This window comes from Dama dama, chromosome 5 (genome assembly GCF_033118175.1).
Source record: "Dama dama isolate Ldn47 chromosome 5, ASM3311817v1, whole genome shotgun sequence".
Lineage (NCBI taxonomy): Eukaryota > Metazoa > Chordata > Mammalia > Artiodactyla > Cervidae > Dama > Dama dama.
Genome location: NC_083685.1, coordinates 17,594,563 through 17,611,977, shown reverse-complemented (window position 1 = coordinate 17,611,977; position 17,415 = coordinate 17,594,563). Strand labels below are relative to the sequence as shown.

At 40.2% G+C, this 17,415-nt stretch overlaps 1 protein-coding gene across 6 annotated transcripts in view; it reads right to left on the bottom strand.

The window, feature by feature from the left end:
• The window catches only part of ATXN2 (ataxin 2), a 100,828-nt gene extending 84,430 nt beyond the window's left edge, over positions 1–16,398 (bottom strand). For all 6 annotated transcript variants that reach the window (XM_061141903.1, XM_061141907.1, XM_061141905.1 and 3 more), the window contains exon 1: positions 16,253–16,398. The gene's annotated coding sequence lies outside the window, so the exon portion shown is untranslated. The remainder of the gene's footprint in view (positions 1–16,252) is intronic.
• Positions 16,399–17,415: the final 1,017 nt, after the last annotated feature.

Below are 17,415 nucleotides of genomic sequence, written 5' to 3'. Positions count from 1 at the left end.
AGTTTGATAGCTTCAAACTTTTAGTTAATTAATCAATAGTATGCATACCAGCTCAATGAAATGCTTAACTGTGTCTACTCTTATATTAACAGTATTACCCTAAACCCATCAACAAGCAGTTTTCAGCCTTAACTTGCTCAAGTCGTTTTTACTGCTTTCCAAACACACTAATAGTAACAGCCGAAAGTTACTAAGCACTTACCATAGGCCAGGCATTGACTTAAGTATTTTTCACATGTAATTCATTTAATCCTCATCACTCCCATTTCGCAGAGGAAAAAACTCAAGCACAAGTGAAATAACCTGCTCTAAGTCACTAAGTAAGAAAAGACCTAAAGTGCTAAATAAATGGTGTGCAACTCTGGACAAGCCATTTAAAGTTCCTGCTCCTGTGTAAAATAGAGAGAATGAGTCATGATGATGTCAAATGCAAGCTTCCAATTCTAAAATTCAGATTTGGAGGAGGAGGAGGAACACTGACTTGTGAAAAGAAACAGTGTTGCTTTAGGCACTTACCAGAAAACAGTCTGAGGGGAAATGTGAATCTTTTCATTCTTATAGTTTATAGCAAGCTACTACAGTAAAACACAGAACATGTTTTCAAATAAGAAAGCTAATATATATAGGACAAGCTAAGTTCTGTAGGAGTTGATAAAATAAATGAGAATTAGTTTCATGGAACATGTGAACCAGATCTTAGAAGTTAAATATGAGGATGTGGAAAAGGAGAATAGTGCAGGTAGTAGAAGCTGAGCTTGATACCTGCAGAGGCAACAAGAAAAGGAGACCATGCTGATTTAAACGGAGGTCATGTTCTGAAGAGTTAACGAAAAACATGACAGAAAGATAAAATGGGATTGGCAAATGTCCATGGTTCTGTGGCCTGTTTTTACATGGCCCAGAGCTAAGAATGCTTTTTACATTTAAAAAAGTTAAAAAAAAAAAAAAAAGAAAAATATGCAAAAAAGATGGTATGAGGCCTGTAGGCCCAAAATGTTTATTATTTGCCTTTTTACAGAAAACGTCTGCCAACCCCTGGGTTAGATTACGGCAACTCTTGAGAGTGAAGAGGACCTCAGGCTTGGGAATAGGATGATTTTTGAACAGATGGTTGGCCCAACAAAAATAGAGCTTAAATCTAATAGCAAAAGGAAGGCTGGGTTAAACAGGTGTGAAAAATTAATGTGCTACAATAAGAATAAAATGTATGATAGCTAAAATGATTATCTGGCCCACAGAAATAACTGCACCATAGCCAGAAACTTCCCTAAAAGTCACGGAACAGAGGATCATTTCTTCATCTATTCAATCCCTTCCTTTTGAAGGACTAATATGTGCTGCTGAAGTCTTACTCTGTGTCCTTCTAGCCCCAGGGCTATGTAGTCTCCAGTTTGACTAAGAGAGTGGAGAAGTTGGTTCTAGCACTCTAATTCTCCTACAGAAACATAAGTGGTGTTGGAATTCTTAGATCAAGTCAAAAATGCCTTCTTAACCCACAAGATAGTACAGTACTACTGAGTTCAAATTAATTATGGATAACAACTATCAATTACAAAATAGGCAGATGCAGAAAACACCATCATTTATAACACTGCTTTCAAATTTTAAAATAAAATCTTGAGCTTATCAGATTCATTTATAAAGAGAACTGCCAGGACAAAGGCATGGTTAATTGAAGCCATTTTATGGCCAAGAATAAGGACTAAATCGCTTTCTTCATTGATTTTTATCTGTTTTTGTTTTGTCATAGAGCTGAACTAGAAGCAGTGGGGCAGTTATTAAAAGCAAAAGCTCTTAAAAAAAAAAAAAAAAGCAAGAGCTCTGAAGTCTTATAGGGTTAGAATCTCAGCTTTATCACTTCCTAGCCCTTGACCCCGGACAAGTTCCTTAATTTGTCTGAACCACCATTTCCTCATCTGTAAAATGGATATGGCACTACCAACATGACAGGCTGGGCTGTTCTAAGGATTAAAGGATATATAAGTAATGCACTTGGCACCGTTCCTGAAACCTAATAGGCACGAAATAAATGTTAACTATCATTATATAAATAGAAAGCGCTCCACAAACTGTTTTCACATCATATATACATATCTATAAACTTTTCCTTCAGAAAAATGGCTTCCATTTCGCTCACAAATGCTAGTTTTTTCTAACACAAGGGAAAAAAGTGTTATAATAAATAGGAATTCTCATTTATTCTCTAACCTTTTAGATTGAGTTAAAAATATATAGACTTCCTATGTAACATTTACAGATAATGAATAACTAAATTCCTTATCTGTCACAAATGCAAATTTGTCATTTTCTTTTCCACTTTTCATCCCAAGGAGGTTTACATACATTCCTTCACTCAGTGAAGCTAGTGACTCAATTCCTGGTCAATTAAAATAAGAAACTAATTGTAAAAAAAAAAAAAAAGAAACTAACTGTAACATTCCTTAAATCCATCACCAGTTTTCTCCTATTCTCACTTGCATATACTTTTTCAGAGATCCTAAAAAAAAACAATAGTAAGTCATTCCATCTCTGCCACTTTCTAGGTAAGTCAAAACAGGTCACTTAGCTTCTCTGGGCCTTAGCTTCCTCACAGGAAAATGGGAATGCCCAACAGATTATCTAATAGGATTGTGTGATAATCAAATGAGAAAAAAAAAGTGCATATATTATATATACATGTAAAAGGTATGTATATGCCCCAGCAGAACAGGAAGCTCATGTTCCTCTCCCTTTCAATTACGACCCTAGTGGGCTTTCACAAGCTTACACCAGGTTTCTTAAACATAGTCATTTCTGTTACTCATCAGTGGCTATCCCAAAAGCATTAAAAGGAATAAGACCCTTAGCAACATACCAGAATGCTAGTAGAGGGCCAATCTTCTGAAAAAGCAATAAGCCTTCTTTCCCTTCATCTAAAAGACTTCCTTCCAATATTTTATAAGATAGAAGCATATTAAGTAATCATTAGCAACTCTAACATATTGTGGAGAGGCAAAAGTTTGAACTTTCTTCCCTGTTTCCTCTAATAATAGTATATAAGGTCCAGGAAGGGAGAGACCGCATCTGGCTTATTCACCACTGTATTCCCCAGAACCTAGCAAACAGGAAGTACTCAAAAAGTTTAACTATCGTTTGCCTATAAAATAAATGCCATGTTCCATTTGAGATGACAACTTTTCCTTGGTAGGTTAATTCATCTGCTTAATAATGAAACCAATGTTCAAAGAGTCAATGAATAATCTACCATTTACTAGGTATACAAAGTAGTACAAAGCACTTGTCCCTGTCCTCAAGATGCTCTAAATCTACAAGGCAGACAATGCAAATACAGAAGTTCCTTCACTTTCAAAGTTAGATCCCAAATAGTTTGTCACCAAAGATAATAAACAAATGGCACATGAAAAGATGTTCACTATCATGAGGCATAAGGAAATGCAGTCAAACCACAATGAAATATCACTACATAGCCACCAGAATGTCTGAAATTAAAAACTAGCATACCAAGTGCTGGGCTTCCCTGGTGACTTTAGTAGTAAAGAATCCGCCTGCCAATGCAGGAGACTTGGGTTCGACCCCTTGATCGGGAAGATCCCCTGGAGAAGCAAATGGCAACCCGCTTCAGTATTCTTGCCTGGGAAATTCTACGGACTCAGGAACCTGGCGCGCTACAGTCCATGGAGTCACAAACAGTCAGACACGACTTAGCAAATGAACAATACCAAGCATTGCTGAGAAATTAGAAATCAGTTACTGGACTATCCTGTTGGTCCAGAGGTTACCTACCAATTCACCTACCAATGAAAGGGACACTGGTTCAGTCCCTGGTCCAGAAAAATGCCACATGCCACGGGCAACTAAGTCTGTGCGCCAGAGCTACTGAGCCCGTGCTCTGGAGCGTGTGCTCTGCACCAAGAAGTCGCTGCAATGAGGAGCCCACGCACTGCAACTAGAGAGGAGCCCCACTTGCCGCAACTAAAGAAAACATGTGTGCAGCAATAAAGACCCAGCACAGCCAAAAATGAACTTTACAAGTGAAAATCCCAAAAACAGTTACTTTAGCAGTTTTGCAATTATTTTAAAATCAAATAAACATTTGCCATACAACTTACCAATTCCATTTCTATGTATTTAATCAAGAGAAATAAAATTGTTATGACCACACAAAACCTGTACATAAATATTCACAGCAGCTTTACTCATAACAGCCAAAAACTGCTAACAATTTAAAAGTCTATCATTTGATAAACAACCATTGTACCTGCACACAACAGACTACTACTCAACAAAAAAAAGGAAGAAACTGTTACATGCAGTAACATGAATCTCAGAGTATTTTGTTACATGAGAGAAGGCAATCACAAAAGGCTGTATAAAGACAAAACTTTGGGGCTCTGGTGGTAAAGAAACCACCTGCAATGTGGGAGACCTGGGCTCAATCCCTGGGTTGGGAAGATCCCCTGGAGAAGGGAAAGGCACTCCAGTACTCTGGCCTGGAGAATCCCATAGACTGTATAGTCCATGGGGTCGCAAAGAGTTGGACAGGACTGAGTGACTTTCATTTTCGAAATGTTAGGAAACAGACCAGTGATTGCCAGGTTTGGAGGAAGCGGACTGACAGAAAAGAAGGAAAAATTTATGGGATGATACTGTGATTGTGGTCGTAGTTTTAAAACTGTTTTTCAAAACTCAAGAACTGTACAGTAAAAAGTGTTAGTCCGTCATGTCCGACTCTTTGCGACCCCATGAATAGGTAGCCCACCAGGCTCCTCCGTCCATGGGATTCTCCAGGCAAGAATACTGGAGTGGGTTGCCCTTTTCCTCTCCACACTAAAGAGGGTGAACTTTTTTTTTTGTAAATTATATTTCAGTATGTCTAACTAAAATACAATTTACTACAATAACTGTCTAGCAATTTAAGCTAAACCACAGCACACTGAGCAATAAAATTTTAAAAATTTCTTCTGTATATCCCTGTGATCCTAAGTCCAAAATGGACAGGAGAAAGTTTAAATGCTTACAGACCCAATATATGAACATTCTATTTGGCATCCTTTCCCAAAAGACAATCGCTTAATAATCTTTTCTGTTATCACTGGAGATGCCTTAAACTCTTTATGAAATGAACTGTGAACGTGTAGCACTGTTTTGTGGGTCTACAAAAATTTCAGCAATAGCATTTTAACTACTTCAGCCTTCTCCCAAATTAACACTACTACCTGCAAATTTCCAAGTTTTTCCATTTCATCTGCTAATTCTCTTTAACTTTAGCTGATTATTATTGACTCAATAAGCATGGTACTTTCTGCTCTCTGTCCTTCAGAACAATTTGTCTCATCCCAAGCTATCATTTCCTACTACTTATTTTTCTCATTTCTACCATAATGAAGTGCTTTCTTCTGACTGGAGCTAGCAATCCTCACTGCTGCTGCTCTCTCTGAAAATGACAACTTTAACAACAATAAACTAAACTCAAACACAATAAACACAGAGAATTTTAAAATGACAAGTGTCACTGACTACAAAATGACCATAATACCACTCCCCTCCCCTAAATGGAAAAAACAAAAAAGGCCCTCTATCGGTGGAATGAACCCACTTTTGTTCTGTGGTGTAGCTCTGCTTCTATTTGAGAGATCATCCTAAGGAGAAAGCCTGCCAAGCGGAGGAGCTGCTGCACTTAAATACAAGACACTGTATATGGTATGTCCCTGGTGGTCCAGTGGTTAAGAATCTGCCTTGAAATGCAAGGATCATGGGTTCCATGCCTGGTAGGGGAACACAATGCCATGGAACATTATGAAGTCTTCAAGCCACAAATACTGAGCCCACACACTCTGGAGCACAAGTGCCATAACTAAGACTTGATGCAGCCAAATTAATAAATAAATATTAAAAGAAAAAAAAAAAAAAAAAAAGACACCATACACTGAATACCACAGGAACAAAACTTGTCAAAAGCCACAGGGGCACAGGAAGAATCCCATTTTCCTAGGGCAAATATGGTGAAACACCATGCAAGAGAGAATCTGAGCTAAGCCTTCAAAAACCTATGCTTAGGAGGACAAGATAACTAGACTGACACAACTTGATTTATTCTAGAGAATACAGTATCCACAATCTGTGGAGGGACCTGACAAACAGACTATTTATTAATAGTCTGGATTTGATTCAGCTAGAAATGAGAGCCACTAAAAGTTTCTTAACAGAAACAGTACACAATTAAAGATGTTTAGGAGAGTGTTGTTGTTGTTGTTGTTTTTGAGGTGGGGACAGAGATTTTCACGGCTGTGGAGTATGTGGTAAGTATCTGGCCATGAAGTAACCAATCAGGAAGTTTACTAAGCTACAGTCAGCAAATAACCTCTGGTGACCATGATAAAAAGACTCAATCCACCCCCTTTCTCTATCTACATCTCTTCTCTAAAGCCAAAAGAAATCTCAGAATCCTCCAAACAATACACCAATCAATCACAATTAACAGACAAAGTGAAACCTATTTGCCAGCCAGATTAAGGATCAAGAAAGGAAAGGCATGCCCAGTAGAAACAGAGGAACTTCACTTTGGATTCCAGTTCTTAAGTTAAAAGGACTAAAGAGACACTTTGCCACTTAAATGTGTCAGAAAACAAAAAATAGCAAAGTCTATTTGGAACACATAGAGAAACTTTTTCTAGATAGGTAGATTTCTCCTTAGAATACTAAATTAGTATCAAATTTTGAAAACAATTCTTAAGAAACATATTATTAATACAAAGAAGAGGGAACAAGATTCTAAAATCAGTTATGCAGCCAATGATGAGCGAATATTCGCAAATAATGTCTGTGGCCTTAATTTCTTCAACAGTAAAGGGAATAAGAACTAAAAACTCACGAGTCACTTCCAACTCCAAATCTATGTAATTCTAAAATACTGAATTACCTGGCTTATTAATGGTTAGGGCTTTATGCTTTCACTGCCAAGGACCCAGATTTGACTCTTGGGTCACAGAAATAAGATCCCCCAAATGCATGGGAGTGATCCAAAAAGCATACTGACAGCTTAATATGTGTCAGTATATTAATATAATAAAAACGCAGAATGTCACTTTTTAAGGAAGGTATTCTTTCCCGCTTTAATAAGTACAGAAACTGAGCCTGTGAGTAACTTGCCCATTAATTCACTCAACCATCTGACCACTTAAGTGTCAAGCATGGTTCAGAAGACTAGTACACAATCATGAGCAAAATGAAGTTCCGGTCCTCAGAACTTAAATTTTAGTCACGAGGGGATGAACGCCAATTCTAGTCCAGATTATCGTTAGGAGATAAAAGATACACAGCTAAATTTGGATTTCAGATAATAAATAATTTTGTTACATGCAATTTGGGACCTGTTTATACCAAAAAAATTAGTGGTTGTTTATCAGAAATTCCAGTTGGGGGGTTATAAATTAGAAGTTTGGGACTGACACACACACACACACACAACTATATATAAACTAGATGACCAACAAGGGCCTACTGTACAGCACGGAGGACTATTCTCAATATTCTGTAATAATCTATAAGGGAAAAAAATCTGAAAAAGAATACACACGCCTGAATCACTTTGCTGTACACCTCAAACTAACACAACATTGTAAATCAACTGTTTTTTTTTTTTTAAATAAAAATGCAACTTTAACTGGGTATCCGGTATTTTTATTTGCTAAATCTGTCAACTTTAGTGTAGACATTAACTGCAAAATCCTTTCTCAATCCTTTTACTGTATCTCGGTGCCTCTAAATCAGTGACCTTGACTACACTAATGAAAAATTACAGTTTAAATTGCAACACAGTATATATACAGTAATTGAAACAAGTTCCTTAAAACAATTCTCACCCTCAGAATAAGATACTACAGTGCACTGCACTTTTAAAAAATGTTTCTAAAAGGCCTATCATGACCCACTAAAGTGATCTTACAACTTACTAAGGGCTCATCACCTACAGTTTGAAATACTTCTTTGAAAGATGAAAAACAATTTAACCTTGTCTTATGAGTCACCATTAGGAGCACATCAATTAACTACATTATGCCATAAAATAGTAATGCCTCTGGGGTGTACAAAAGCATGGAGTTACCAATTTATAGTCAAAACACCCATGATGATAAACTTTTGAGCTCTTGTGTCTGTTTTTTATTATTTTCCCATCTCTTAACTTCCTATCATACTATTATTACTTCTCATGGCTACCGCAATCTGTAAATCAAAAAAGCAAGCTAAGGGATTTGGCTAATGGGCCAGTGGTTAAGAATCCACCTGCCAATGCAGAAAAAACAGGTTCAACTCCTAGTCTGGAAGATTCCACATGCTGCAGGGCATATAAAACCACACGCCACAACTACTGGGCCTGTGAGCTGTACAGCCAGGGCTCTGCAGAAGCCACTGCAGTGAGAAGCCCTTGCACAGTAACTAGCTGGCAGCCCCACTCGCCGCAACTAGAGAAAGCCCGTGTGTAGCAATGAAGACCCAGCACAGCCCAAAATAAACAAAATGGTACACACACACACACACACACACACACACACACACACACACACGTAAATATATACCTATAAAAAGAACAAGCAAAGCAGAATCATGTATGAAGTGAGAAGATGCCCTGAAGCGCTCTCCTTTCTGTAATCTGCACAAGGTTCAACATAAAGACTTTAAGTCTTTTCTCTACCTTATTTTCAAGTGTGTTTCAGAATGAAAATAGTTAACTACCCAAGGTCCACAAAAAATGTTTATGAGCTCCAAAAAAACAATTTACAATTTGATTCAAAACAAGACTTTTCTTTTTTAAAAACTAAGACTATAATCAGGATTACTCTAGATTATATACAAAGATTACCACTTAGAATATTTTTTAACATATGACTTATAAAAGGCAATATGAACAAAGTGGCAATCAAAAATATTTGACATTGACAACATTGGTAGATAGTCTCTCAAGGTAACACTTTCAAGAGGACAACATTCTGAAGTTCTGAAACTCAGTAAAAATAAGTCATGCACCACAAAACTGATGAGAATTACAAAGACTCCATTATAGCATGCCATTTTATCCAGTTCCCTAAATGCTGCTAGCTACTAATCATGGCATGAAATTGGCATTTTATAGCCACTTGACTCAACTTCAAGGCTTAAAAGTATAAGCAAGCTATGTAAGAACTACTTCAAATTAAAAGGAATTTCAAATTTTCACATGAATACAATTGCAAATAATTTTAAGCAAATAAAGCCTAAGATTAATAGCTGTGGTAAACTTTCATCAACAACCCAGATTTGTAACAATATTATACTATTAAAAATAACAAAACAAAGGATTTAACATTTAAGCAGATTTTACACCACATATATACGAAAAATATTAAGAAAAATCTTAATTCTTAAAAATTCTTAAAAATATTAAGATTTCTTAAATATTCTTAAATATTAAGAATTCTTAAAAATTCTTAAATTCTTAAATATTCTTAAATATTAAGAATTCTTAAAAATTCTTAAAAATATTTAATTCTTAAAAATATTAAGAAAAATCACGGATTTTTTCTTAAAAGATGAGGAAATAGACCTTCTATTTTATCAAGCCAAGATCAAGGTAACAAAAGATGTCCTGAGGGGCCAAAACTGACTGTGGCTGTCTTCTTTTAAATATACAGTATGATCTTGTTTATGTCTCTGTCTGCACTTATTGAAAGTGAGAGAGATGTAACAAAATACTACAAATATGTTGCTCTGGGCAAGTGCCCTAACCTCTCAAAGGTTAAAATTTCTTCCTTTCTAAGACAAGATATTCTGTTATTTTGTTGTGCTCTAAAATCTTGTTTTAGGGAAAAAAATATTTAAAAAGACAATATATACTCTTGAATCCAAAACAGTTTTCACAAAGTCTGAAAAGACGTACACCAAATTTCTAACAGTAGTTGTCTCAAAGAAAAGATTGTGAGAGATTTTAATTTAAAGGAATTTGGGGGAATTCCCTGGGGTCCAGTGGCTAAGACTCCATGCTTCCAATGCAGGGGGCCTGGGTTAAATCTCTGGTCAAGGAACTAGATCCCACATACTGCAACTAAGACCTGGCACAGCCAACTAAATAAATAAATAGTGTTTAAAATTTTTTTAATGCTAAATAAATGAGTTTGGAACTTCAAAAAAAATTCTCTGCACTCTTCTACAATTAAGTGTTTAAAATGAACTTTTTAAAAAACACAATTTTTCAAGTTATAAACAATAGAACTTTCAAGTACAAACAAGGAAATACACAAGGACTTTCTCAATTTCAAGAAAGAATCTGATTTGGACAATGGTTTAAGTACATCTCTAATCTCTATTGTAAGCATTGCTGAGCACATTCTATACATGTTTGTATGCCCCAAAACAATACATATATATGTGTGTATGTGTGCAATATATATAAGAAATTTTTTAGTAGAAAATTATACTTTAAGGATACATTAAAAAAATTAAGATACAGCTCAACCTATTTCTAATCATAAATAATGTCAGCAAAGATTATGGTATCAAAAATGTCTACAAATTCTAGACTTAGGTGCTACAACCTTTCAAAAGCTTGATACTAGCTTCATGTTCACTGATGAGTAAATTTTCTGATGAACACACCCTGATTTTTGAAGTCTAACATCTTAGGAGGCAAAAAGACTTCAAGAGGAAAGCACAATCTACTCTTAATGACAGTCTTCCTTAAAAAGATCACTGTATGGACCTCTTAAAATGGTATGGTTAACAGTCATAGATGATCCAGATATATATTTTTTTTTAAAAAGGCAAGTATTTTCAATTAAAAAGATACAGTAGCAGGTAGACCTGTTATCTCCATCAGAGTCACAATCATTTAACATAACTACAGAGACAGGGTTTTGTTTAGGCTTAAACTAATATATCAAAATACTATTACTATCTCATCAAAATAGAAAATTACAATTCTAGGGGAAAAAATCTTATAAAAGCTTAAAAATCCTTTTCAAGGTATAAAAGCATACTCTGCAATGATGAAAATAAGTGCTAACACAGCTGTAACAACTTAGGGAAAAAAAAAAAACTCCCTTAAGTTGAAACATATGTCTATTAAATAGCTATGATATGAGTTAACATCCCCTGTGTAAAAGTATAACTGTCTAATTAGAGAAACAGAGAAAATACAAATATACATTTAACCAAAAGAGAAGCACCGTGACCGATAGCATGCACTGTGCTGACCTTTCAGAATGCAAAATGTGTAAGCAACTATAGTCTTACTTTTACCTTTGTCAAAGATAATCCATTTGTTGTAGGTTTTTGCCAAATCTTAAAAAGTGTATTTGTACACCTGAAACTAACATAACACTGTAAATCAACTTGCTGTTATTCAGTCGCTCAATCATGTACCACTCTTGGTGACTCCATGCACTGCAGCCTGCCAGGCTCCTCTGTCCTCTATTACCTCCTGGAGTTTGCTCAAATTCATATACATTGAGTCAGTGATGTTATCTGACCAATAAAAAAAAATTAAGTATTTTTCTCTAGATACTTAAAATGAAAATTAAAACTGATTAGGTAAAATTAAAAAGCCAACTAAAAAACAAAAATGTACCTCATTTAACAGCCACCTATATTATCTCTGGATTAATTTCAAATTTGACTACCATCAATATCCACATAAAAGAATGACTTAGCAAAGGATGATGCAGTTTAAAACTTATAAACTACAACTGGGGCCATATGATTAGTTAATCTTGATTAAAAGCAAATGGCTAACTACCACACCTTCAAAACTTTTTTCAAACGTTATCTCTTCAACAAGGCCTCCCCTGATCCATTTAAAATTGCAACCCATTCTCTTCCCTCCACCCTCCATATCACACTCCCTTAATATGCCACATCAAAATGTATAAAGGGTTTCCTAGGTGGCTGAGTGGTAAAGAAGCTGCCTACCAATGCAGATCAAGAGACAAGGGTTCGATCCCTAGGTGGGGAACACCCTATGGAGAAGACAATGGCAACCCATTCTAGTTTTCCAGCCTTGGAAATCCTATGGACAGAGGAGCCTGGCTACAGGCTATGGAATCTCAAAGAGTTGGACACAACTTAGCGACTCAACAATATAAACAACGGGGAGAGAGCTATCTTTCCTTTTATAAATATCCCAAGCACCTACATCTCTATTGTACCCAGATTTTCAATGAATTTATGTATTGAATGAAAGCAGTTTTCTTTAGGCTCTTCTATAAGAAATTTAAAGACAAAATTTCATCAATATTTAAAAGGAAATATGATAATTACAATGAACTGCAGCATAATTTCTAAGTCACAATGCTTTAAGAGAAAGAAGCAGTAAGCAAGTCCTAAACTGAAAATTACTAAAAGTTTTCATTCACACTTAATCCTGTATCCAAAGAAATTCTAATAACGTGCAAGTACTCAGCCATGTTCGACTCTTTGTGACCCCATAGATTGTAGCCCGTCAGACTCCACTGTCCGTGGGATTTCCCAGGCAAGAATACTGAAGAGGGTTGCCATTTCCTCCTTCAGGGGATCTTCCCAACTCAGGGATCAAACCCACTATCTCCTGTGTCTCCTAGCATTGCTGGCAGATTCTTTACCTACTGGAGCCATCGAGAAAGCCCATTATTTAGAGTATGGAATACAATTAATAGGACTGTAAACTCGTATCTATGTCTATGTACATACACACACACATATTTCTTTTTTAAAATTGGGGAATGGAATGTGGAACAGAAAGAGATAAGGTTTAACCAGTGATAAGTCCCAAAAGTACTATGAAATTACAAAAAAAAAAAAAAAAAGTTACCAAAAAATACTTCGGTCATAACCTAGCAGCTGATTAAAAAATACTTTGAGATGAACGAGGAAGGTTAACCAAAAACAAAACAAAAAAGTTTTAGAATAAAGTCCTCAAGACTGTCATTCCTCTAATGAGAGAGAATCATCAGCACACGGTTATACCATGTGTCCTCATTAGTATTAACAATTTTCAAGACATTTTCACATACATTATTAAATCCTCAGTGACACTAAATTCCAAGATAAACAGATAACAAAAGCACTAAATTGTGTACTGCACTTGACAGTAAATCCAACTTTTCCCTTGAAAATCCCCCAAAGTTCAACAACCTACAAAGAAGCCATTCTATAAAAGAGCCACCTCTTTAACACACAAGTCTCCTGAAGAGTATTATGGCACAGCCAGCAAGCATAAAAACTTGAAGCCCTTTGACCCAGTAAAACCACTCCTGGGAACCTTCTTTAAGAAAATAATTAGACCAAGGCAAAAAGCTGTTAATAAAAAGATGCTTACTGCACCGCTATCTACAATAGCAAAAAATGTGGAAAATCAAATCCCCACAACAGAATGGTTAGGTAAAAACTTAAGAAAATCCATAATGTGGTGTTAAATAAGAAAAGAGCTGAATACAAAATAACATACACAATTACTAAAACTACATAAAAATCAAAGTGACAAAAATAAGAATTGGATTAAGGTAAAATTATAATCAAACTTACTAAGAGAAAACAGCCACCTTTAAAACATATGACAAAGAGAATTTTTGAAAGCCACGAAAATCCACTATTTACAACAGAAAAAAAGGTCAAATATGATGAGATGTAGTACTATTTAAAGCAGACATGTGAATTTCTAGACTTTCAAGAATATTTTACTGTCTCCAAACATATCAAACCCAAAGCTGCATTTTTTAAAAATTCACCTTTGGTCCCAGAAACACATTTTAACTGCTGATACACACTAGTGTAACTGAAGAAGCTCTAGAAACTATCATTAGTTTACAAAGACATCAGTAACAGTGATTCAATTTTGAAAGGAATTCTACAAGTACATTAAACATGTAAAAGTACAAAATTTCACACTATGTGAATTCAACTCATTAAATGAAACATCACACATTTATCAAAAAAAATAAGGGCTACAATTCATGCCTCAAATAAAAGAACTTAAAACAAGAATCTAAAACTTAAATGTTTATAAAGTCTCAAGGAACAAAAAAAGATCTGTGGTAGGAAAACATTTCAAATATTTTTGATCACTCAAGCCACTCTTGAACAAATTCTTCGTTATAATTTTTAAGCCTAAGGAAAGAAAGTATATGCAACCTAAGTTTTACTTTTTAATTATTTGAACAAGTTGAATACATCTGCCAGATTCCTGTTTTGTTTTTCTTTTAAAGATTCTTGACGTGGATCATTTTTAAAGTCTTTATTTAATTGGTTACAACATTGCTTCTGTTTTATGTTTTGGTTTTTTTGGCCCCAAGGCATTGTGGGATCTTAGCCCCCCCACCAGGGATGGAGCCTGCACCCCCTGCATTGGAAGGTTAAGTCTTAACCACCGGACCACCAGGGAAATCCCCAGATTCCTATCTGATCCCAAGAAGGAAAAAACAGTGCACTCCTTTTTTATAAAAATTATGTGTAAATTTTTTTTTCCCTCTCTCTCTATGGATGCCACAGAAAATGGGGAACTGAAGTTACAGAATCCTATATGGACAGAACTGGGAAAATAAGCATTTTTCCCCACTTTTTTGAACTAGTTTTTTTTTTTTTTTTTGAACTAGCTTTGATAAGAAGCATCTGTAGATGCTTCAAAGGAGAAACTGGGAGGACGGTGGTTGGTAGGGTAGAAAGCAAGTAAATCAATGTTCCCGATTGCCCCACACGGAGGCAGAATTCCTTAAAAAATCAGCTCCGAATCATCTTGATGGGATAACTTCTGCCACAAATGAAAATTGTTTGGAAATGGACTACTAAAAACCTTTTTTCAAAAAGAAAACTCTGCATGAAAAAATCCCCTTATCCCACCTTTTAAAGCCAGGAGATCTAAACAGGACCCTTATCACCCAGCCTGCCAACCCTGCCTAGGCCTAAGGGACGCATGGCAGTGCCGGCAACATGGATGGGACACAGGGGAAATGGACTTGCGTGCCCTTGGTGAGCTCTGGCGGCACTCCCCAAGTTAAGGACACTGGCCACAATGGAATGGAGTCTATTGACATTTGCTACTCCGTTTGAACACTAAGCATTTTCTTAGTTCATGAAATACGAACTGACAACCCCCCACCCCCCCACATACACACACACCCTCCAGAGCCAGACCCAGGTCACTGAGACAACGCTGAGCCCCCAGTCTGTACCACAAACCTGGGTCATGGTGGGGAGTGGGGAAGACCAAGCAAGTAAACACCCCCATTTCTGCCTTCCGGAACCCCACCGTATCCCCTGCTGCGATTCCTCTCCTCTTGAAATTTATAAATTGGGGCAAGGGTTGAGGAAAAATACACAGCGTGCCCGCGCCCTGCCGCCACCACCCCCTCGGTCCCTAGTCCGGCCCTCGCCCACCACTATTCAAAGGCGCCTTCTCCGCGGCCTCGGAACAGCAATGCGGCTCAGCCACCACCCGCGCCGGAGAGGCCTTGCGGGGGAAGGAGGGAGGCCTGGAGGGGGCCGGGCACTCCCCACCCCTTCCTTAGGTGGGGGAGGGCGGGACGCTGCAGGAGACTGCACTGAGCCCCACGATTTCAGAGCAGCTCCGGAGCCCCCGGCCGCCGCCTTAGACTTAAATGGGGAGGGGTGAGGGGGGTCTCTGTCCACTCACCTCAACCCGGTCCTTCGATCTCTCCTTGGGCAGGGAAGCGGGTGGGTGAGAAGACTGGACAGACCCTAATGATTCCAGATAAGCCCGCGGCTGCCCCTTTAACAGGCCGGGGGTTGGGAGGGGGGACGACGCTGCCCTAACTTTCCCCCCTCCCTCGTTATTCCCAAACGGGGGAGTTGGCAAGTTTCGGCAGATAACCTAAAGAACCTTCCATGTTAACATTTAAAGGGGATGGGAGCTGTGCCCAAGCATCCCCCCCGTTGGGGGCGGAGGAGCCTTAAAGAAGGTGATCAAGGGCTGACAATCGCCGAGACCTGTGAACCCCTCCCAAACACTTAAATGGAGAAGGGGAGGCTGCCCAGTCCTTCCATCTTGACCGTTTGGCGGAAGGGGGTGGGGATGTTCAAAAGCCTGGACATCGCCATTCTCAGAGGGATCCCGCGGCGCCCCCTCACCCGACCCCCCCCCCCCAGGCTCTAGACGGGAGCCCCACCCCCACTGCAGGCCCCCAGTCCCGCCGGTCACGGGGCGGGGACCGCGGTGCGGCCGCGGGGGAGGGGACGTCAGGCCCAAGCTGCTCCAGGCCCCGAGCCGAGGCGGCTGAGGCGCGACACCCACCTGCCCAGGCCCGGCCGCCCGCCGCCTGCGCTAGCCACCGCCACTGAGGAGGAGGAGGAGGAGGAAGCCGCGGCCGAGGACGACGAGACTGAGGACGGCGCGGCGGCCGGCGACGTGAGAAGGCCGCCGCCGCCGCCAGGCTTGCGGGCATTGGCGGCCGCGGGCTGCGGCTGCGGCTGCTGCTGCTGCTGTTGCTGATGAGGCTTCAGCGACATGGTGAGGGGCCCATACACCAGCCCGCACGCCGGGCGGGGACTGCCGGGAGCCGGGCGCGCCGAGAAGCCGGAGCGCGGCGGGGACGCGCGGGCACCGAGCGGGGAGGCGCGGGTTGGCGCGGCCGGGGGGGCGCCCGAGCCGGCGAGGGGGAGCAGGAGGACGACGAACGGGCGGGGAGGCCCGCCGAAACCGAGAAGTCGCCGGGAGCCGGGCCGGGCCGCGCCGCCGCCGTTGCTACCAAAACAGTCTGAGGAGGAGGGAGGCGAGCGCTGACCGGAGGGAGGGGGGCCGGGGCCGGGCGGGGGAGGGGCGGCGGATGGATACGGTCCCGGAGCCCCGCCGCTGCCGCCGCCCCGCCGCGCCGGCCGCGGGAGCGAGCGCCGCCCGGGCCACCTGGCCGCGGCGAAGCGACGAGGCTCGATAGCCGCCGCGGGGCCCCGAGGAGCTGCGGCCGTCGGGCGCATCGGGGGTCGGGCACAGAGGTGCCGCGTGGCGATTCCAGGTGGGCGCGGAGGTATGGAGTGGGAACTCTTTACCGGAAGTCGGAAGGGTCGGACGGAAGCAGAACGTGAGGCGGCCCCGGGGCCGGGAGGGACACGTGAGGAGCGGGCGCCGCGCTGGGCCGCGTTCGCGGGGGTCGGGTGAGGCCCCGACCGCCGGCCCTAGCCGGATCCGCCCTCCTTGAGGCGGGTCTGCCCTTCGGAGAGGGCGTGTCTGTCTTCGCCAGAAGGGCCGGCCTAGTATAGAGGACCGAAGCAAAGCGTTTCTGCCCCGCCCCCCTCAAGCGTTCAACGTTCTTAGACTGCTAGGAAAATCCGTGTTTGGCCCCACCTGATGCAACCTCGAAAATGGACTGCGAGTGTCTTCAGGACGAGACCGTCTTGCTACATATAAATCAGCTTGGACACAAGCATGCCATAGTTTTCTTTGTATCCCCGGCACCTCAC